This window comes from Dipodomys spectabilis, unplaced genomic scaffold (assembly GCF_019054845.1).
Source record: "Dipodomys spectabilis isolate Male_0828 unplaced genomic scaffold, ASM1905484v1 ptg000157l, whole genome shotgun sequence".
Classification (NCBI taxonomy): domain Eukaryota; kingdom Metazoa; phylum Chordata; class Mammalia; order Rodentia; family Heteromyidae; genus Dipodomys; species Dipodomys spectabilis.
In genome coordinates this window covers 23,947,896-23,969,705 of record NW_024870834.1, presented here as the reverse complement: position 1 = coordinate 23,969,705, position 21,810 = coordinate 23,947,896, and the positions used below count along the sequence as shown (strand labels likewise).

Genomic DNA, 21,810 nt, shown 5'->3' with positions numbered 1-21,810 from the left:
AATTAAGCCAGAAGTAGAGCTGTGGCTCACATGGTAGAAAAGCTGGCCTTGAACACAAAAGCTAAGGAAACAGGACCCATGACTTGAGTTCAAGCCCTAGGACTGGCACCAAAAAAAAAAAAGCCAACCTGAGCAATAGTGAGACTGTCTCAGAAGGGGAAAAAAAAAAAAAAAACCCAAGGTGATTATAGAAAAGTTGCAAGAGGGCTGGGAAGGTGGCTCAGTGGTAGAGCGCTTGCCTTGCATGCATGAGGCCCTGAGTTCGATTCCTCAGCACCACATAAGCAAAAAGAAAAAAGCCAGAAGTGGCGCTGTGGCTCAAGTGGTAGAATGCTAGCCTTGAGCTGAAGAGCTGAGGGACAGCACCCAGGCCCAGAGTTCAGGCCCCACGACCTGACTCAAAAAAATAATAATAATAACAATTAAGAAATAAAATAAAATAAATTAAAAAAGAAAAGTTGCAATACATAAGGTAAGTACAAAGTCATTCTCACTGTAGCAAAAACAGCAGAAATAAGATTTGAAATTAATAACATTACCATTGGTGAGGCATGCCTGTAATCTCAGTACTCAGGAGAATGAGTATATGGGAAATCTCTGAACCTTTCTCTTAATTTTGCTGTGAACATAAAACTGATCTAAAAAAGTCTTACAAAGCAAACAAAAATACATTGAAAGTAAATTTAAGGACTTAACATTATCAAATCCAACTGATATCATTCTACATTTTTTACATTTAGATATTTCCTATTGAGGTAGTACAGTGTTTGTTAGAAAAATGAAAAGGCCAGGAGCCAATGGCTTACATCTGTAATCCTAGCTACTGCTGAGGATCACAATTCAAAGCCAGCCTGGGCAGGAAAGTCCATGAGACCCTTATCTCCAATTAACCACCAGGAAACCAGAAGTGGTGCTATAGTTCAAAGTGGAAGAGCACTAGCCTTAAGCAAAAAAGCTCAGAGACAGCACCCAGGCCACAAGTTCAAGCCCCACAACTAACAAAAAAAGGAAAAAGAAAGAAAAAAATTTAAAGCCCCTTGAATGAGGGATAATATGGAACACATTTAGAATTTCTTTTCAAAAGTAAAGCAATAAGTAATTAATAATGTAGACAACATTATTAAGATGGAAACACTACTTTGTTCTACTTCTGTGTTTGAGAATTTCTATAATAAAACATTTTAAAGTGTGTGTGTGTGTGTGTGTGTGTGTGTGTGTGTGTGTGTGTGTGTGTGTGTGTGTGTGTGTGTGTGTGTGTGTCAGTCCTGGGGCTTGACCTCAGGGCCTGGGTACTGCCCGGAGTTTTTACGCACAAGGCTAGCATTCCACCACTTGAGCCACAGTTCCACTTCAAGCTTTTTGGTGGTTAACTGGAGATAAGAGAGTCTCACAAACCTCCTGCCTAGGCTGGCTTTGAACCATGATCCTCAGATCTCAGCCTCTTGAATAGCTAGGATTACAGGCATGAGCAACTGGTGCTTGGCTAACATTTAAAAATTTTTAAGTATTCATCACAGGAAAAAAAAAACAAAAGCAAAACAAAACAAAAACAACAAAGCTCCAAATGACAGGCAAAGATATTTATGGCAAAAACTATAGTAATTGAGGACACCTCTATATTTATTCACTAAGACCTCTGCCAAGCAATATAATCTGTCTTGAATTAGAGCAGCTTAAGAAAAAAAAAAAAACCTATTCAATTAAAAATAGAGTATCTATCCCCTGGCACTCAAAGTCTTGGCCTAAGATATTCACCCATCACTCAAACGGCATTACCTAAATGTTCTTTCTAGGCATTTACAGGATGATTTAATTTTACCAAGTAACATTAATTCAAAATATAGTATTGTTGAATGCCTTGTGATTATTTAAAATCGTTTCCTTAATACTTATGATAATGATAAGTTATCTTCATCTTGAAAAAAGTAGAGCAAAAATGATCACTGTGGTAGGTAGGGCCTGCCTCTTTACTTTCCCTACAAGGAAGTATAAAAAGATATAAAGTGCATCCCTACCTTCTTTCTCCCCATCCCTCATTTTCTTAAGCAAGGTATTAAGAACCTTGTGCAAAGGCCTGGTGTTGGCACTCAGTAGGTACAAATTGAGGCCTAAACTGAAAATGTTTGGTTGATTTATACCAGCAGAGAGAGCAGAAGAGTTGTCCCCAAGCCACTGACCTCACAAAGCAAAGGAGGGTGGTAAAAAGATGTCAGTCCAGATGCAAAAACAGCTGTATAGTTCTGTTTCCTTGACAGACCTAGCCAGTTTAAAAGGGTGGAGATTTATTAAACAGTTCCACACAGAGATACTCGTTTACTTGCAACTAGTCTAAATAAGATGATCCTTTAAGGTAAGCCTAGCAGTTGGGTATTCATGCAATCAGTCTCAGTAAAGAGAGAGGGCCCAGGTTAAACCTCTCCAGGGTATGTAAGACAGAATACAGGGGACATCTCAGGAAGTGCTGCCCTTAAGATTGGTAACAATGTCTGAGCCAGATAAGAAACAATAAAAAAACAGGCTGGTATTGTTTTTTTGTGTTTTTCTACTGTTGTTATGGGGGGAGGGGAATGCATTTTTTATTGTTATTGTAAAGGTGATGAACTGGAGGGATTACAGTTACATAAATCAGATAGAGTACATTTCTTTTTCGTGGTGTTGGGGGATAAATCTCAGGGCCTAGTCCTTGTGTTAGCTAAACAAGTGTTCTAACCCTGAGCTACAATCCTAGAAAAGACCAAGCTTTCTAAGAAAGATTCCTCACAGATAACTGTAGTTTTAGCTGGATGCTGGTGGCTCACATCTATAATCCTAGCTACTTAGGAGGCTGAGATCTAAGGATGGGAAAGTCAATGAGGCTCTCTGTCTCTACATACATATATATTATTATTTTTGTTGTTATTTATCCATTTATGTGGTACTGAGGAATCAAACCCAGGGCCTCATGCATGCTAGGCAAGTACTAAGCCACATTCCCAACCCCTCTATGAGATTCTTATCTCCAATTAGCCAACAAAAAGCCAAAAGTGGAGCTGTGGCTGAAATGGTAGAACATTAGCCTTGAGCAAAAAAGCTCAGGGACAGTGCCTAATCCTTGAATTCAAGCCCCAAGACCAGCACATTTAAAAAAAATTTTTTTTAATAAAAAAAAAATTGTGGTAGAGTGCTTGCCTTGAATGCATGAGGCCCTGGGTTCGATTCCTCAGCACCACATAAGCAGAAAAAAATGGAAGTGGAGCTATGGCTCAAGTGGTAAAGTGTTAGCCTTGAGCTGAAAGAGCTGAGGGACATTGCCCAGGCCCAGAGTTCAGGCCCCATGACTGACTAAAAAAAAAAAGCCACTTTTCACTTTCACTTACAAATGTCCTTGACAAGTGAAAGACCTCTATAATAAAAATTACAGAGCATGTGCTGGTGGCTCGTACCTCTGTCTGTAATCCTAGCTACTCAGAAGGTTGAGATTTAAGGATCTCTGTTCAAAGCCAGCCCGGGCAGGAAAATCCGTCTCTTATCTCCAATTAATCACCAGAAAAATGGAAGTGGTACTGTGGTTCAATGTGGTAGAGTGCTGGCTTTGAGCAAAAAGAGCTGAGCGATAGTGCCCAGGCCCTGAATTCAAGCCCTACGACCAACAAAAAGGAAAAGGGAAAGGAGGGAGGGAAGGCAGAAAGGAAGGCATGCAGGCAAGCAGACAGGCAGGCAGGCAGGCTACAAGATCTTAAAGAAACAAATTGAAAAAGACATCAGAAAATGAAAAGACTTCCTATACTCATGGATCGATACAATTAATATTGTGAAAATGGCCATACTATCAAAGGTAATATACAAATTCAATGCAATACTCATTAAAAATCCCATTATTGCTGAGTGCTGGTGGCTGCAATCCTAGCTACTCAGGAGGCTGAGATCTGATGATCATGGTTCCAAACCAGCCCGGGCAGGAAAGTCCGTGAGACTTATCTCCAATAAACCACCAGAAAATCAGAAATGGCACTGTGGCTCTAGTGGTAGAACATAAGCCTTGAACTGATGGACAGCCCCCAAACCCAGAGTTCAAGCCCATGACAGACCAAAAATGAAACAAACAAAAACCCTCCCAAATAATTCCTCACAAAACCAAAGAAATCAATACAAAAGTTCATATGGGGGGGGGGGGGGGGGGAAGAGGAAGGGATGGGAAGGGGAAACAAAGGAGAAGGCTACAATGCTTGATAAAGGAGGAGGCTACAATGCTTGATAAGAAATGTACTCATTATCTTGCCTGTGTAATTGTAACCCCTCTGTACAGTATTTTCACAATAAAAAAAATTAAAAAATAAAAAACAAAAGTTCATATGGTAGTAAAAAAAAATCTCAAATTGCAAAAGCAATCCTAAGTAAGAAGAAGAGCTGGAGGTATCACAATACCAGACTATTGAGCCACTGTAACAAAACAGCTTGCTACTGACTAGAAGACCAATGGAAAAGCACAGAAGATTCAGAAATAGCCAGGTGCCAGTGGTTCACATCTGCAATCCTAGCTACTCAGGGGGCTGAGATCTAAGGATCCAGGTTGAAGTCAGCCAAGGCAGTAAAATCCCATAAGACTCTTAGCTCCAATTAACCACCAGAAAACTGGAAGTGGTACTGTGGCTCAAAGTGGTAGAGCACTAACTGTGAGTGAAATAACTCAGGACAGCACCTTAGCCCTGAGTGAAAGCCCCATGACTGACAAAAAAATCCAGAAATGAAACTACACATCTACAGCCAATTAATGTTCAAAGAAGCAAGACAAACTTTTCAACAAACAGTGCTGGGAAAACAAAGTATACCTGCAGGAGACTGAAACTGGAATCTCTCGCTCATCCTTGTACAAAAAAAAAAAAAAAAATCAACTCTATTTAGATCCAGGTTCAAAGCTAGCCAAGCAAAAAAGTCCAAGTGAGACTCATCTCCAATTAACCATTCAAAAAGACGGAAGTGGCCAGGCACTGGTGGCTCATGCCTGTAATCCTAGCTACACAGTAGGCTGAGATCTGAGGATTGCAGTTCAAAGCCAGTCCCAGCAGGAAAGTCCGTGAAACTCCTGACTCCAATAAACCAGAAAACTGGAAGTGGCATTGTGGCTTAAGTGGTAGAGCACTCACCTTGAGTTGAACCAGGCTGAGTTTAAGCCCCACAACCGATAAAACACACACACACATGCACGCGTGCATTCGCAAGCGCGCACGCGCACACACACACACACACACACACACACACACACACACACACACACACACACACACACACACACACACACACACACGGCTGGGAGCCAGGCGCCAGTGGTTCATGCCTGTAATCCTAGCTATTCAAGAGGCTGAGATCTGGGGATCACGGTTCAAAGCCAACCCAGGCAGGAAAAGTCCATGAGGCTCTTATCTCCAATAAACTACACAGAAAACCGAAGTGGCGCTGTATCAAGTGGTAGAACACTAGCCTTGAGCTGAAGAGCTGAGGGATAGCACCCAGACCCAGAGTTCAAGCCCCACGACTGATTCCCCCCCCCCAAAAAAAAACAGGGCTGGGAAGGATTGGCTTAGTGGTAGAGTGCTTGCCTAGCATGCATAAAGCCCAAGGTTCAATTCCTCAGTACCACATAAACAGAAAAAGCCAAAAGAGGTGCTGTGGCTCGATGGTAGAGTGCTAGCCTTGAGCAAAAAGAAGCCCCCAGGACTGGCAAAAAAAAAAAAAAAGCAAGAGAACAGCAACAGGCAAGCCTATCAACAAATGGGCAATTGAACTGAACAAATTCACACATGAAGAAATACAAATGGCTAATATAAACATGAAGAAGGCTGGGAAGGTGACTCAGTGGTAGATTGCTTGCCTTGTATGCATGAGGCCCTGGGTTCGATTCCTCAGCACCACATAAGCAGAAAAGGCCCGACATGGTGCTGGGGCTCAAGTAGTAGAGTGCTAGCCTGGAGCTGAAAAGCAAAGGGACAGTGCTATTCAGGAGATTGAGATCTGAAGTTCAAAATTCAAAGGCAGCTAAGTCCATGAGACTTTTACCTATAATTATCCACCGGAAAACCAGAAGTGGTACTGTGGCTCAAGTGGTAGAGTGCTAGCCTTGAGCTGAAGAGCTAAGGGACAGCACCCAGGCCCAGAGTTCAGGCCCCAGGACCAACAACAACAAAAAAAAAAAACGAAAGAAGGAAAACAAAAAACAACATATGCTAGGCTGGAAATGTAGCTTAGTGATAGAGTGCTTGCCTAGCATGCATGAAGCCCTGGGTTCAATTCATCAGTACCACATATACAGAAAAAGCCAGAAGTGGTGCTGTGGCTCAAACGGTAGGGTGTAAGCCTTCAGCAAAAGAAGCTCAGGGACAGTTCAAGCCGCAGGACTAGGAAGAAAAAAAAATGCTGAAGTGGATTTCTCAATATACTGTTGGTGGAAATGTAAACTAATACAGCCTCTGTGAAAATCAGTATGTAGATTACTCAAAAGCCTAAAAATAGATTTTATGACCCTGACACACCACTACTGGGCACATATCAGAAGACTAAATCAATTTATCAGAAAACACCTGCCTATTCATGTTTATCATAACATTGTTCAGAAGTGGTAAATGGATAAAATGTGAGATATTTATCTATCATGTTTTTACTTGTAGAAGCTAGATCTAAAAAACATTCATACTCATGAACATGTACATAAATATAAATAACAATTATTTAGATGGTTAAACGTAGAACATGAATCAAGCTAAGAGACTACTCAGGAGGAGGGGGGGTATGGAAAAAGAAAAAGATAAATTACATTGTAAATATATATGAGAACAGCATATAATACTCAACACAAGCTGATAATAGGGGGATAGGAAGTAAGGGAAATAAGATTTTTTTTTTTTGGGGGGGGGGGGTCCAGTCGTGGGGCTTGGACTCTGGGCCTGGGTGCTGTCCCTCAGCTCAAGGCTAGCGCTCTACCACTTTGAGCCACAGTGCTACTTCCGGCTTTTTTTTGCTTATGTGGTGCTGAGGAATCGAACCCAGGGCCTCACGCATGCAAGTGCTCTACCACTGAGCCACCTTACCAGCCCGGAAATAAGATTCTGTACATGGGTGGGGAAGGTATTTGCTGGCAAGGAAGGTAAAGAAGTTTGAATATTATCAGATTATTTACGACTGTGAAAACAAGGAAACCCGTTAAGGATGCTATTTTTGCGTGCGTGCGTGCGTGTGTATTTAAGGATGCTATTTTTGCATGTGTGTGTTTAAGGATGCTATTTTTGCGCGTGCACGCGTGTGTGTGTGTGTGTGTGCGCGCTGCGCGTAGCCCTGGGACTTGAAATAAGGGCACTGTCCCCGAGCTTCTTTTGCTCAAGGTTAGTGCTCTATCTACCACTCAAGCCACAGAGCCACTTCCAGCTTATTATTTTTTTAATAGTTTATTAGAGAAGTGAGTCTCATGGACTTGTCTGCTGGCTTCTAACTGCAATCCTCGGATCTTAACCTCCTAAGTGCTAGACTTACAGGCATTTGCTTCCGGGGAGGCAGGAAGTATGATAGAGAAATGAAACTGATTGGAATACAGTATAAATACATATGGAAATATAAAAATGACTCTCCCATATCTATATAAGCCAATAAGCAAAAGTCCTTGGTGAAACAGTAAAAGTAATTTTAACAAATTTCAACTGGAGGGGCTGGGAATGTGGCTTAGTGGTAGAGTGCTTGCCTAGCATGCATGATGCCCTGGGTTCAATTCCTCAGTACCATATAAACAGAAAAGGCCGGAAGTAGCACTGTGGCTCAAGTGGTAGATTGCTAGCCTTGAGTAAAAGAAGCTCAGGGACAGTGCCCAGGCCCTGAGTTCAAGCCTCTGGACTGGCAAAAAAAAAAAAAAAAAATTCAATTGGAGAAAATATCTTAATATTTAGGAAATAATTCATAAAACACATTTACAACACACTGAAAGACGATGGTTTGTGAAACAATTTAGGTCTAAAGTTTGTGTTATTATAAGCTGAACTGTTTATTTTCTTATTGTTATTATACAGACCGGTTACCTGAATTTTTTATGAAATATTTTTCTTAAAAAAATACCCAAACTGCAAAGCTCATAGAACTCAGAAATGTTATAGACTGTGATAGACAATTTGCTCCAGGAAAGTTAGAATGTGTTTGTGACTTTAACTGAGCATCATCCCACAATACTGTGAAATTTGGGAAATTATGTAATCACTTAATCATAATAAAAAAAAATACCCAAACTGATCATTTAGACTTGGATATTTCCTGGCTATTCAACTTTTACTTAAAATGAACCTGCATCTTCAAGGGAAATAATGGACAATATTTGCAGCTAATAATAAATTTCAAGTGTCTATGTAAAAATAAATTTCAAAATTTTACATACAGGGAAGGGAAAGTGGGAGAAAAACAAGGGAGGATGTAACAATATTTGACAAGAAATAGACTCGTTACTTTATGTATGCAACTGTAACGCCTCAGTACATAACCTTGACAATAAAATTAGATTTTTAAAAAATTTGCATTTGCACTGGGCGCTGGTGGCTCACGCCTGTAATCCTAGCTACTCAGAAGGCTGAGATCTGAGGATTGCGGTTCAAAGCCAGCCCGGGCAAGAAAGACCGTGAGACTACTATCTCCAATAAACCACCAGAAAACCGGAAGTGGCGCTGTGGCTCAAGTGGTAGAGTACTCGCTGTGAGCTGAAGAGCTGAGGGACAGCGCCCAGGCCCAGAGTTCAAGCCCCACGACCGACAAAAAAAAAAAAAAAATTTGCATTTGCCACACTGAACTTATTTCCCAATGTCTGAAGATTTTTCTGATGAGATTAGTGATGATACTAATAAACAAATTTTTTTTAAATACAATAAGCCGAGCACCAGTGGCTCATACCTTTAATCCTAGCTACTCAGGAGGCTGAGATCTAAGGATTGTGGTTCAAAGTCAGCCCAGGCAGGAAAGTCCGTGAAACTCCTATCTCTAATAAACCACCAGAAACAGGATGTGGCATTGTTGCTCAAGTGGTAGAGCCTTGAGCTGAAGAGGTGAGGTACAGTACCCAGGCCCAGAGTTCAAGCCACATGACTGATAAAAACAAAACTAAACAAACAAAAAAACATACAACAGAGCCAGGTGCCAGTGACTCATGCCTATAAGAGTACTAGCTACTTAGGCGGCTTAGATCTGAGGACTGCAGTTCAAAGCCAGCCTAGACAAGAAAGTCCATGAGACTCTTAACTCCAATTAACTACCAAAAAACGCCAAAGTAGGGCTGTGGGTCACATGGTAGAGTATTAGCCGTGAACAAAAAGCTCAGGGACGCCTTTCCAGCCTCGGCCTCGGACCCTGAAGCCGCCATGATGTTGATGCCCAAGAAAAACCGGATTGCCATTTATGAACTCCTTTTTAAGGAAGAGGTTATGGTGGCCAAGAAGGATGTCCACATGCCCAAGCACCCAGAACTGGCAGACAAGAATGTGCCCAACCTTCATGTCATGAAGGCCATGCAGTCTCTCAAGTCTCGGGGCTACGTGAAGGAAGTTTGCCTGGAGGCATTTTTATTGGTACCTGACCAACGAGGGTATCCAGTATCTCCGTGATTACCTCCACCTGCCCCCTGAGATTGTGCCTGCTACCTTGCGCCGCAGCCGACCTGAGACTGGAAGGCCTCGGCCAAAAGCTGGTGCTGACAAGAAAGCCGAGGCTGGGGCTGGGTCAGCAACTGAATTCCAGTTTAGAGGTGGCTTTGGTCGTGGACGTGGTCAGCCACCTCAGTAAAGATGGAGATTGTTTTGTGTTGAATAAACTTGTAGCCAGAAAAAATGTGAAAAAAAAAAAAGCTCAGGGACATTATCCAGGCTCTGAGTTCAGACCCCAGAACACACACATTCTCTCTGTCTGTCTGTCTGTCTGTCTGTCTCTCTCTCTCTCTCTCTCTCTCTCACACACACACACACACACACACACACACAATAGACTGAAGAAGGGATGACATTGTCCAAAAAGAAATGTACTCTTTACTTAATGTAACTGGAACCCCTCTGTATATCACCTTTATAATAACAATTTAAAAATTAACAAACAAACATATAATAGTGATATATAATGTCAAGAGTTAGAAACCCTGGCTGGTGATATAGCTCAGTGTTAGGTTTCCCTAGCACTCAAGGTGGCGGGGGTGGTGTAACACATGTGCACACAGGACTGGGAAGGGCCCAGGCATGGAACCTGCTAGCCTTGAGCAAAAAGGCTCGGGGACAATGCCCAGACCCCAGACCCTGAGTTCAGGCCCCAGAATAACAAAACAAATTAATTAATTAATTTTAATGTAGTAGTCTATGAGCAATTAATTTTAATATAGTATTCTATGACTACTTACACTTTCCTATCAAGCATAAGGCCTGAGTTCAATCCCCAATAATACACACAAACACATACACATATACACACACACACACACACACAATATAGGCCCTGAGTTTCATCTCCAACATCACCAGGCTATGACTAGTTCTTTTATATAAGAATATACACAGATATAGGTATCTATCTGTAGGTAGGTACAGACAGACGGATAGATACAATGTCCAGTCTAAACACAAAATTCACTTATTTCAAATACATCATACACATTAACCCACAGGTAATTAAACATAGTATTTTAGTACAACTGAATTGATTATGACTTATCACATGAGGTCAGGTGTTAAACTTTCTAGCTGTAACATCATGTTAGAACATACATTTTGGATTTTGCAGCATTTACAATTTCAGACTTTTAGATTTGGGATACTTATTTGCAAAATTAAAGATTTCAATTACATGATCTAATCCTTTACAGCAATGAAATTCTGTGACTGCAAAAGACAAAAGTATCAGATCAGAAGTGAAAATGTTAGAACTCTACATCTCTTTAAATTTCTTCTTTTTTAGGGGGGTCCAGTCGTGAGGCCTGAACTCTGGGCCTGGGCACTGTCCCTCAGCTCTTCAGCTCAAGGCTAGTGCTCTACCACTTGAGCCACAGCATCACTTCCAGCTTTTTTTCTTTTTGCTTATGTGGTGCTGGGGAATCGAACCCAGGGCCTCATGCATGCAAGGCAAGCGCTCTACCACTGAGCCACCTTCCCAGCCCCCTCTTTAAATTTCTTTAACCATGATATTTCACCACATTAAAGACAGGCACCCAGAAAAAAAATTGAAATAACATTTTATTCATACTAATTTTTCTGTGAACATGACTTTGTGCATGCTAGACAAATGTTCTACCACTGAGCTAGTTATTTTTTCTCATGAGTTTAAAAGTATATTATCGGAGCTGGGAAGGTGGCTCAGTAGTAGAGTACTTGCCTTGCATTCATGAGGCCCTGGGTTTGATTCCTCAGCACTACAAAAGCAGAAAAAGCCACAAGTGGTGTGGTGGCTCAAGTGGTAGAGTGCTAGCCTTGAGCTGAAGAGCTGAGGGACAGCTCCCAGGCCCAGAGTCCAAGCCCCACGACCAGGGGGGAAAAAGTGTGTGTTTTCAGGTGTATATGTGCATGTGTGTGTGCCATATGCTCAAGGCCTCACAATTGCTAGGCAAGTGCTCTGCCACTTTAGTCAAGCCCCCAAGTCGTTTTTTGCTTCAGTCTATTTTTCAGATACCATCTCACAATTTTGCCCTGGGTCACCCTTTGATCCTGATCTCCCTTTCTCAATTCCGCTTCCTGTAGAAGTAAGATACCACATTCAAATTAGACCCTGTATTGATCATTTCTGCACAGTTGGCCTTAAACCCAGGGTCTCATGCACACTGAGCAAGCCTGGGAAATATGGCAAGAACATAAAGATTGAATGTTATGTTTATAAACAATAGAAATACACAAACTATATGCTTTGCTCAATGCATAAAAATAAATGTACTAAATGTACTTATTCCTTAACTTGGAATTCAGAGAGATGTATCCACATGTGGGTCAAATGTTATTGGTCAATGGTTTCACTAATCTAAATTACAACCAAATCCATCAACAATCAGTGAATACAACTATGGGTTTTATCAGTGATAAAGCAGTCTGATTAGCATAAGAGAGATTCTGGGTGGGTCACTGGTGGCTCATTCCTGTAATCCTAGCTAATCAGGAGGCTGAAATCTGAAGGTCTTGGTTCAAAGCCAGCCTGGGCAGAAAAGTCCATGACACTCTAATTTTCACTTAACCATCAGAAAACTGGAAGTGGCACTGTGGCTAAAGTGGGAGAGTGCTCATCTTAAGTAAAAAACTCAGAAACTGCACCTAGGACCTGAGTTCAAGCCCTAAAACTGGCACAATAGTAATAACAATAATAATAATCAGTGAATAAACAAAAAGTGAACTCATAAATGAATTTGGTGAATGAAGAAGGTATGAACTAGGACTGAGACTTCCATTAGATACTCTTAGGAAAACCAATTCAAGAATAATCCTTAGAACAACACTTAACTCAAAGACAACTTTGTGTGTATATGCACACGCATGCATGCTGGTACTTGGGCTGTTTCTTGGCTTTTTCTTTTTCTTTTTGTTGGTTGTGGGGCTTGAACTCAGCACCTGGGCACTGTCCCTAAATTCTTTCATCTAAGATCAGTCCAGGCAAAAATGCAAAGATTCTATTCCAAAATTAACTAAAGCAAAAAGAGCTGGGAACATGGCACACATGGTAGAATGCCTGCCTGGCAAACATGGCACCAAAAAAAAAAAAGAAAACAGAAGTGACACAACATGGTTGTATAATTCTTAAATTTTTTTCCAATCTGTAATAGCTATTAATTAGCTGGCTGAAGAATGAGTCACATAACATATATATGTATGAATACTCATATTAGTTTATACTTATTACATAATCTCTATTTTCTTTTTGTGTGTGTGTCAATCCTAGGGTTTGAACTCAGGACCTGGGTGATGTCCCTCACCTTTTTTTTTTTCAATAAACATTACATGAAGAGACATACAGGCACAGTGCTTCCCTAAGAGTAATTAATTTCTCAGCTTTTGGGCAAGCACACTACCACTTGAGTCACAGCTAATTTTGCTGGTTAACTGGAGATAAAGTCTTACAGACTCTGTCCTGTCCAATCTGGCTTCAAAAGGCCATCCTCACATCTTAACATCCCAAGTAGCTAGGATTATAGACAAATTCACTGATGCACAGCTCTCTGTTTTCATAACAAAGTCCCAAGGCCATATCCATGGGCCATCTTTCTTTCCTACCAAACTTCACAGGCAAGAACAATTTTTGCTATAGTAAGCACTACAAACCAGAGAAAAATTAAATATCTACCAAAGAATCATGAGGCAGAGGAGAAAATTTTAAAAGGGTCATGCAGCTGGGCACCGGTGGCTCACGCCTATAATCCTAGCTACTTAGGAGGCTGAGATCTGTGGATCACGGTTCAAAGCCAGCCTGGGCAGGAAACTCTATGAGACTCTTAGCTCCAATAAACAACTAGAAAACCAGAAGTGGTGCTATGGCTCAAGTGGTAGAGTGCTTGCTTTGAGCTGAAGAGCGCAGGGAAAGCACCCAGGCCCAGAGTTCAAGCCCCATGACCGACAAAAAAAAAAAAGGTCATCCACTGTTCTTTTGTTTTTTGTTTTTGCAAGATGTGGGGCCTGAACTCTGGGCCTGGGCACTGCCCCTGAGCTCTTCAGCTCAAGGCACGCGCTTGAGCCATCGTGCCACTTCTGGGTCTTTCTGCTTATGTGGTGCTGAGGAATCGAACCCAGGGCCTCATGCATGCAAAGCAAGCACTCTACCATTGAGCCATCTTCCTAGCCCTCATGTACTGTTATGACAGTTAAATACTTCTAAAATGACAGCTTCTCGAAAGCATAATTTATATTTAATTCATCATCCATGTCTTCATAGTTCCCGTCTTACAAGTAATATCCACTCAAAAACTACTGAACTACAAATAGATATAAATATAAAAAACAAAATGGATTACTAGTAGGTAGAGGTCAGCATGATCTACATAGCAAGCGAGAGAAGAAAGGGGAGGACAAGAGCGGATGGAAGACAAAAGAAAAGAGAAGGAAGGATGGGCTCATAAAAACCCAACCCTCATTAATGGATGGGCAATCACCTTTTCAAAAGCAGCTGTCTTCCCATCAGTAGCCATATTTCTTCTGATAAGTTCTGGGCCAAGATTAAACACATGGGCCTATTTTTTTAAGCCAAATTTTATTTAACTTTTACTTAAAGACAAATATTAGCTATAATGTTTTTTTCTAAATTTTTAATTGCTATTATAAAGGTGATATACGGGGCTGGGAAGGTAGCTCAGCGGTAGAATGCATGCCTTGCAAGCATGAGGCCCTGGGTTCGATTCCTCAGCACCACATAAACAGAAAAAGCCGGAAGTGGCCCTGTGGCTCTAGTGGTAGAGTGCTAGCCTTGAGCTGAAGAGCTGAGGGACAGTGCCCAGACCCAGAGTTCAGGCCTCATGACTGGCAAAATAAATAAATAAATAAAAATAAAGGTGATATATGGAGAGGTTACAGTTACATAGCATTTCTTTTGGGCTAGGAAGGTGGCTCAATGGTAGAGTGCTTGCCTTGCATGCATGAGGCCCTGGGTTCAATTCCTCAACACCACATAAGCAGAAAAAGCTGGAAGTGGTGCTATGACTCAAGAGGTAGAGTGCTAGCCTTGAGCTGAAGAGCTGAGGGACAGCGTCCAGGCCCAGAGTTCAGGCCTCATGGCCAACAAAAAATAAAAGTCTATTTCTTTTTTTTAAGGGAGAGAGAAAAGACCTTATTTTTAAGCTATTAAAACCTTTTAAGAAAATTCTATAAGCGGGGCGCCGGTGGCTCATGCCTGTAATCCTAGCTACTCAGGAAGCTGAGATCTGAGGATCGTGGTTCAAAGCCAGCCCAGGCAGGAAGTCTGTGAGAATTTTATCTCCAATAAACTACCAGAAAACTGGAAGTGGCACTGTGGCTCAAGTGGTAGAGTGCTGGCCTTGAGCTGAAGAGCCCAGGGACAGCACCCAAGCCCAGAGTTCAAACCCCATAACACATACACACACAAAAACCTCTTTGATAATACAATGACAAAGCTTATCCATAAAACAATTTTTTTTTTTTTTTTGGTTAGTCATGAGCTTGTACTCAGGCCCTGGGCACTACCCCTGAGCTCTTTTGCTCAAGGCTAGCACTTTACCACTTTGAGCCACAGTGTCACTTCCAGTTCTCTAGTGGTTAACTGGAGGTAAAAGGCTTATAGACGTTCCTGAAGCTGGCTTTGAACCTGGAGCTTCAAATCTCAGCCTTCTAAGTAGCTAGGATCACAGGCATGAGCCACTGGCAACTGGCCCACAAAGCATTTTTAACAGTTCACTTCATGGAGATCTTTCTCAGTTTGTCACAATGTACTATGACATATGCAGTGTATGTTAGATGCTGATGTCAGTCTCCTAAAAGCTTTTTTTCTATTTGCTTGCCTGTTCTGAGGCTTGAACTCAGAGCCTGAGCTTCTTTGTGCTCTGCTTCTTCCAGTTTTTGAGTTGTTTATTGGAGATAAGTCTCACAGGGACTTTTCTGGCCAGACTGGCTTCCAAAACCTGATCACCAGATCTCAGCCTACCGAGTAGTTAAGATTACAGGCACAAGCCACCTGTGCAGAGCCACCTGTGCTGGGCCTAACAGCTTTTAGTGAGGTCAGAAAAAATAATAACAGCAACAGTGGTAGTAGCAACCAGAGTAAGACAAAGGCTAGGCCCCTCATTTTATTTCTCATAAACTTCACCACTACCCTGATGAGGTTTTGTCCTCATGACATGAATAGCAAATAGATACAGAGGTTAAGTGACTTTCCAAAGGTAACCTGGTCATCAAGTATCTACACTGTAGATACACAGGCAGTCTGACTCCAAGGTTTACAATCTTAAATCTCTCTACTATGAATCCCTATAATGCTCAATGAGGTCAGGGTCATATGTGAAATAAAAATAGGCTAGTTATCTCCCTTTATAAGATATTATGATCAAGTAACTAAAAAATGTCTCTCCAGCCACAAGTCCTACTTAATTAACAATTTGAAACAACATGGTTACTGAGCAGAATAGCTTCTAACTGTAAAGCTTCTAAAAGTACTTTTTCTAACATTTAGTGTAAACAAAAAAATTATAAACTCCCACCATAATTCAAAACCTCATAGTTATCAGTTATTAATCTGATAGCTCTATCAATTCCAATGTCTAAAACCTCAAAGGAGAGATAATGTTATAATGACTCATCCCCAAAGTGCCAAATCTTTACTTTTGTTTACTACTAAGATTGTGTTTGCATAAACCCTTTTACACGATATAAAAAGGCATCTTTACAATCCAAGTCAGATCCACAAAAAGCTACTTTCTGGTAAAGTTCATTTTCCCAAAGAAAAACAGTAAACCACCATAAATAGGTGGTTCATACCTGTAATCCTAGCTACTCAGGAGCCTGAGATCTGACAGTTCAAAGCCAGCCTGGGCAGGAAAGTCCGTGAAATTCTTATCTCCAATTAACCACCAGAAAACCAGAAGTGGCACTGTGGCTCAGGGTGGTAAAACACTAGCCTTGAGCAGAAAAGCTCAGAAACAGTGTTCAGTCCCTGAGTTCAAGTCTCACAACAAAAGACCAGTGAACCTACAAAGGGCCCCACAACCAGGAAAAAGAAAAAAAAAACTAAGAAGCAATGAAGGCTGAAGGTGCAGCTCAGCTCAACAAAAGTAAAGTATAAAACAGGCTAGAGCCAGGTGCTGGTGGCTCACACCTGTAATCCTAGCTACTCAGGAGGCTGAGATCTGAGGATCATGGTTCAAAGCCAGCCCAGGCAGGAAAGCCTGTGAGACTCTTATCTTCAAAGAACCACCAGAAAACCAGAAGTGGCACTGTGGCTCAAATGGTAAAGCACTAGCCTTAAGTTTAAAGAGCTCAGAGACAGTGCCCAGGGCCAGAGTTCAAGCCCCACGACTGACAGCCCCATGACCAAAGGAAAAAAAAAAAAAAAACTTAGATTCATGTATATTCTAAGAGATTGTAATCATCAAGTTCAAGCTGAACTTATAAAAAAGTAATGTTTACTTAAACTAAGTAATTTATAATAAAAAGCATTTTCACACCTAATATTTCACTGACCACTATCATCCTTTCAAGTAGTTAGGGTAATCCATTATCCCTAGTTATGCATAAAGAATAAAGTGATGTCAGGCGCTGGTGGTTCATGCTTGTAATCCTAGCTACTCAGGAGGCTGAGATATGAGGATTGCAGTTGAAAGCCAGCCCAGGCAGGAAAGTCTGTGAGACTCTTATCTCCAATAAAACACCAGAAAACCGGATGTGGCACTGTGGCTCAAGTGGTAGATCACTAGCCTTGAGCTGAAGAGCTCAGGAACAGTGCCCCATCCCAGAGTTCAAGCCCCATGACTGACAACAAAAAAAGTGATTTATCTCACATCATATAACTTGTTAACAACCCCCCATTAAAATTATATGGCCTGGTATCATGGGTATTTTCCACAACCCAATGCCTCTTCAAGTCACATCTGGATAGTCACAGAACTATCCAGTCTGCCCAATTCACAAGGTCCAATACCAATACTATATGAACAACTGTTAGCTATGAATGACACTATTAGATGTGTTATGAACACAAAAAGGAAAGAAAAAACTGTTTCCTAAGAAACCTGGTACTCTTCTGCTAATCCTATACTATGCCTATTATAGCTCTCACAACAGCTCTTCAAAGTAAGCACTGGTAGTCTCATGGTACACTTTAGGAAACGGGTTTAGAAAGGTAACCTAACTAGCATCACACTAGTTTCTATCATTCACTTCCAACAGAGGACTTCTCCCTAGTCCTGGTTGTTTTGCTTTGTTTTATGGTACTGGGGTTTGAACCCAAGACTATTCAAATGTCAAGCAAGCTACCTACCACTTGACATTTGATTTTTGGTTTTGGTTTTGCCAATCCTAGGGCTTAAACTCTGGGCCAGGGCACTAAACCTCTCTGTGCTCAATGCTAATGCTCTACCACTTGAGCCCCAACACCTCTTCTGGCTTTTTCTGTTTATGTGGTACTGAGGAATCTAATGCAGGGCATCATGCATGCTAGGCAAGCACTCTACCACTAAGCCACATTCCTAGTCCTTGACATTTGAAACAAGTGAGGCATAATGGGTACTTGAAACTTTAAAACATAAAAATATTTTGGGGTTGGGAAGATGGGTGAGTGGTAGAGTGCTTGCCTTGCATGCATGAGGCCCTGGGTTCGATTCCTCAGCACCACATAAGCAAAAAGAAAAAAGCCGGAAGTGGCGCTGTGGCTCAAGTGGTAGAGTGCTAGCCTTGAGCTGAAGAGCTGAGGGACAGCGCCCAGGCCCAGAGTTCAGGCCCCACGACCAGACCCCCCCCACAAAAAAAATTTTAATATAGTAAGTGCTTTATTCTTAGTTATTGACCAGAAAAGGGTAGCACTGTTGTATGACACAACAGGTATATTAGACACAAGTTAAAAGCATTGCTAAGCCTATTGAAATGTATGGTGCTACCATGCCCAGAAATCAGTGATGACTTTCTGTTTATTCTTGGTATGTATAGGCCTTTGTCCTTGAGAAAGACTAGCTGTTAAAAAAAAAAAAGGGGGGGAGGGGAGAGCTGGTGATGTGGCCTAGTGGTGGAGTGTTTACCTAGCATACATGGGTTCAATTCCTCAGTACCACATAAACAGAAAAAAACCAGAAGTGGCCTGTGGCTCAAGTGGTAGAGTGGTAGCCTTGAGTAAAAGAAGCTCAGTGGCAGTGCCCAGGCCCTGAGTTCAAGCTCCAGGACTGGCAAAAAAGAAAAAAAAAGTGGTATGTGCTTAACTAATAGCATCTTATGTGGCCAGAGGAATCATACTTTTTTTCTCCTAGATCTAAGTTAATTCTCTCAAATAACATGTTAACACGTTGCTGGAAATGTAAGCCTGCCAAACAGTACGTGAAAACAATGAACTATGAACAATTTATCATTTTAATCACTTTTCTGAGGATTTTAACCAATTCGAAGAAGACATAAGAACAAAAAAATGTGTGACTGTTAGCATCAAATATATATACATATATTCATATGTTTATTTACTATTCCAGACTCTGATATCCCACCATCCTGTCATGAACAATGGGGACAGATGTATCAGTCTCAAAATATTATGTGCTTCCCTTGGGTAGTAATTGCTAATGAGGAACTCTAATAAGAAAAAATTAAGCTGGGCTCAGTAGAGCACTAGACTTGAGCAAAAAGAACTCAGGGACAGTACCCAGGCCTTGAGTTCAAACCCCATGGCTGACAAAAAGAAAAAGGAAAAATGTAAACATGATACTTCAGATAGTTTTGGAAAGATTATTGAAGGATTTCCCACAAAAAAATTAATTAGCTTTAACAAGTTAAAGTATATTACAACTCCAAAAGGATCTTCCTTATCTGAAGCTAAAGGGAGGAACTTTCTCTTAACACAAGCTGTTCTCATAATGATGAATAGCTTAAAAAGCTTTTAACCAAATCTCTATATTCTGGGAACAAATAACAAAAACTATGTCTATCTTTGCCACACTGCAGGGCCCAACAGAAAAGCCTGCTGAAAGGACTAAAACAAGGGCAGGTGCAGATAAAAAGAAAACGGAAGAACTGAGCTAGAAAGAGAGGGAAGGTGGGTAGAGGAAAAAGTTCAAGGCTGACAGAGACTGGAACCCAGGAACTACTGGTGGAAATGGGTAACTCCTAGCAAAGTAAAGAAGTGACTGCCTAGACCAAAACCTGCCCTGTGCAAAGGACCTTTCTCTTCTACAGGTTAAAATTAAGTTAAAAAGGAAACAGGGTTCATTTACAACATAAGGGAAGACCTTGCACAAGAGTAAAGATATTAGGGTTGAGAGTATGGGGGGGCAAAGGGGAAGAACTGGAACACAAGGCCTAAAGTTAGCTCCCCAGCCACACAAACACCCTATAACTGGTTTTTTAAAAAGGAAAAAGTTAGTGCTTTTTAAAATACATGGATGCCGAGTGCCAGTGACTCACGCCTGTAATCCTAGCTACTCAGGAGGTTGAGATCTGAAGATCACTATTCAAAGCCAGCCCAGGCAGGAAAGTCTGTGAGACTCTTATCTCCAATAAACCACTAGAAAACCGGAAGTAGTGCTGTGGCTCAAGCGGTAGAACTCTTGCCTTGAGCTGAAGAGCTCAGGGACAGCGCCCAAGCCCATAGTTCAAGCCCCACGACCGACATACATACATACATACATAAAAAATACATGGGGAAAAAAGGATAAAATACATTGACTTGTCAGGCCCTCACGGTTCATTCCTGTAATCCCAGCTACTCAGGAGGCTGAGATCTGAGGATTGTGGTTTAAAGCAAACCAGGGCAGGAAAGTCCATGAGCCTCTTGTCTTCTATTAACCAGCAAAAAAGCTGGAAATGGAGCTGTAGCTCAAGTGGTTAAAGCACCAGCCTTGAGCATAAAAGCTCAAGGAGTGCCCAGGCTCTGAGTTCAAGCCCCAGTTAACTTTATTTTTGGTGGCAGTGCATTTGAACTCAGAGCCAATAAGTCTATTGTTTTAATGTGCTAAAAGGGGCAGTGTGTGAGCCATTATTTCATTAGTATGTTGGACTGACATTGAGTACCTGTATTCCTTGAGTCAGAAGGAAAAGGTGAATTGTCTGGGAACATCACTGTAATGTATCAGTCTCAAAAGACAGTAATTCAAGTACAGAAACAGCAATGGGGGGAAATTAGGAGCTTAAAAAAAAGTCTCCACTGCTGATCTTGAAATTCATTAGATAAAATTGCATTTGGTGATGATGTGGGAGAAGGAAGCTGTGTGGGTAAGGGTCTGTCTTGGACTATCAGAAAACAATCTGGGTGGAAAAGTGGGTCTGTTTCTGGAGACATCCTTGAAGGTTTATGTCCCAACTCTGGTACCTTCCCCTCCCCAAACTGGACAGTCCGCCCGCTGTCACTTCCGCCGGCTACTAGGGAAGGCAGAGGCACTGCCATGATCCCAGAAGTTTCTGGCCAGCTGCCCACTGACGTAGCCTAGAAGGCCACGGGGATCCACCTGGGAGCAGCTCGGCGCCACGTCCGGAGCTGGGCTCGCCGGCCGTCCCTCCAGCTGCGGGGAGAGCCCCGGCGGAGGGCCAGGGACGCGGGCGATCGCCAGCCTTCGCCCTTCCCCACGCCCCATCCCCCGCCCGGCTGGGTTTCGGGGAGCCGCCCCCTCCCCCGAGTCCGCCCGTCCCCACCGCCCTCGCCTCCGGCCGCGACCCGCGGGGGTGGAGGGGGTGGCGGCGGCGAGCGCCCCCACCGGCGGCAGGCGCAGGGCCCCCCCCCCCGCCCTCGGGGGCAGCGGTCGCCGCCGCCCGCCCGCCCCGGCCGGGCCTCCCCGGAGCAATAGGCTATCGATTCAGCCGCCTGTCGCTAGGAGCCCCGGGAGAGCGAGGCCTACACCTCCGGGCCGGAGCCCCAGCCTCGATTTCGCCACTTTCCCCACACCGGAGGAGGGGGAGGCGGGGGGGGGGGGGATGATGGTGGCTGGGGGCAACCAGGCCCAACTGGACGGGCGTGGGGAGAAAAACGGACCCCCCTGCAACAGCGGTAGAAGAGGCGTGCGGGCGTCCGGGCTCCCGCCAACAAGTCTCCCGGGGGTCCGCAGCCCTTCCGCCCTCCCCCCACTTGGCCGTGCGAGTTGCGCATTCAAGTTCAGGCTGGTGGCCCTCAGCCCCCCGCGCCGTCGCCACTCACGGAACCACAATAAAAACAAGACGCGGAAGAGGCCGACAG

At 42.6% G+C, this 21,810-nt stretch overlaps 1 protein-coding gene and 1 pseudogene across 4 annotated transcripts in view; one reads left to right on the top strand and one right to left on the bottom strand.

Moving 5' to 3' along the window:
• Positions 1–21,810, bottom strand: part of Dcaf5 (DDB1 and CUL4 associated factor 5) — a 108,598-nt gene that overhangs the window by 85,866 nt on the left and 922 nt on the right. The window lies entirely within an intron of this gene.
• On the top strand, positions 9,320–9,822 carry LOC122118634 (annotated as a pseudogene).